Here is a 2,500-nt window from a genome sequence, read left to right as displayed (position 1 = left end):
GTTATATGCAGAATTATCTTACCTATGCACTGCTCTGTATATAAAGTCCTAAGCACCCATTTCTAACTCTGCTGTACACCATATTTAATAAGTAGAATTTCCTCACCCCTATTGCTGTTCTCCCAGCCCTGCTGCATATACTCTGTATATTTAATATATTAATAGCGTAAAGCGGTTTAATCGTTGTGCTGCATCACACACTGTAACTCCCAGATCATCACCCTCTGTCCCACAGCCAGGGCAGGGGCATTCATAAGCAGCTGTGAAATATACAGGGCACTAATACATCTTTATTATGGGACAAGCTAAGCCAGTAACAGAACTGCATTTGCTGTCTGCTGTATTTCTATTATACCGACCTGGGCACTAAATATCAGCAAATGAACTTATAAATGCTCAGTATTTGTGTTTATAAAACAGATAGCTATAAAAAGTAGTTACTCTGTAACAGAATTGTAAACTGCATTATACTAACAATGTACATATCTGAAGAACTAAAAACAGGTCCATTTCTTATTTAGTTTGGGTATTGTTTCCTCTAAAATGTAAACATAAACCCCACAGATTAGAATAAGAAACTCTATAGATAGATAGATATCGATAGATAGATAGATAGATAGATATATAGATAGATATAACACACACACATATATATATATATATATATATATATATATATATATATATATATAATGTTATTTTTTTAAAAAACACAACTATGGGTAAAGTAATAGGGCCCGTGGCACAGAGCAGCCCCAGCTATCTAGTTGGAGCAAGTCCCACATCAGCATGACTAGGGGCACAGCCAGCAGCCCGGCCAGACAAATTGCTGGAGATAAGTTAATCTTTTCTTGTCCCCCAGCAGGACAAAGACGGGGCCTTTGATGATCTGAACTCTCCCTCTTTACTTAGTTGTTGGTTAGTGAGTGAAAGCCTGGTGTGGATTTGCATTGCTAAACCTGTAATGAGGAGGGGGAGGCATGAACTGTTTGTTCTACAGAGATCATGTCAAAATTAACTACCTGACATATTCCATTAGCCATTCACTTTATATATATATATGTGTGTGTGTGTGTGTGTGTGAGTGTTTGTATTATATATATATATATATATATATATATATATATATATATATATATATTTATGTGAGTGTTTGTATTATATATATATATTTATGTGAGTGTTTGTATTTTATATATATATATTTATGTTAGTGTTTGTATTTTTTATATATATATATATATATATATATATATATATATATATATATATATATATATATATATATATATATATATTTATGTGAGTGCTTGTATTTTATATATATATATATATATATATGTATACTGTATATGTGTGCGTGAGAGTTTTGTATTATATATATATATATATATATAAATTTGTGTGTTTGTATTATATATATTTATACATATATACATATATATATTGTGTGTTTGTATTATATAAATATATATATACTATATATATATATATATATATATATATGTGTGTTGTGTGTTTGTATTAAATATATATATATATATATATATATATATATATATATATATATATATATATATATATATAAAATGCACCAGAGAAATTATTATTTTTTCGATGCAACTCGATTACAGTTAGTAATAATGTATTTTCTTCATTTTAATTATCCTTGTTAAAGCTTTAAACACATAAATGCGAATAATAGAAAATAAAATAAATATTAAGTGTCTTTTATTTTAAGAGGAATCTAGTTAATTAAAAATATAGTTTTAAGATATTGCTAAAATATCCCAGACAAATGTAATTTAAAGTTTTGATATTTCACTATCAGATTGTCAATCTCACAATTATATCTATATATTCCTATGGATAACAATATATATATTGCTTCGGACTTGAGAAAGGAAGTTAATCTTCTGAAAGCTTGTCAAATTATAAATGTATAGTAGTTCAATAAAAAAGTATCATTGCTCAATGCAATATCTAAATCGCTATATATATATATAAAACAATAACAATAAATATATATATATAAAAAACAATAACAATATATATATATGTATATATATATAAAACAATAACAATAAATATATATATATAAAAAACAATAACAATATATATATATATATATATATATATATAAAACAATAACAATAAATATATATATATACATATATATATATATATATATATAAAACAATAACAATAAATATATATATATATATATATATAAAACAATAACAATAAATATATATATATATATAAAACAATAACAATAAATATATATATATAAAACAATAACAATAAATATATATATATATAAAAAACAATAACAATAAATATATCTATATATAAAACAATAACAATAAATATATATATATTTGTGTGTGTGTAGTAATTATAGTTATCCAAAGAAAATCCGTTGCTAATTATTGTTTCCGCAATTATATATAAATTCGTATATATAAAATAGTTATTTGAATAGATTAAAAATCTATTA

General features: G+C 24.2%; 1 protein-coding gene across 1 annotated transcript in view; it reads right to left on the bottom strand.

The window, feature by feature from the left end:
- EMX1 (empty spiracles homeobox 1) overlaps positions 1-2,500 on the bottom strand; it is a 76,540-nt gene that overhangs the window by 73,102 nt on the left and 938 nt on the right. The window lies entirely within an intron of this gene.

The sequence above is a fragment of the Bombina bombina genome, chromosome 2, assembly GCF_027579735.1.
Source record: "Bombina bombina isolate aBomBom1 chromosome 2, aBomBom1.pri, whole genome shotgun sequence".
Taxonomy (NCBI): domain Eukaryota; kingdom Metazoa; phylum Chordata; class Amphibia; order Anura; family Bombinatoridae; genus Bombina; species Bombina bombina.
The sequence above is the reverse complement of the archived record's forward strand: the minus strand, read 5'-3'. Positions and strand labels throughout refer to the sequence as shown.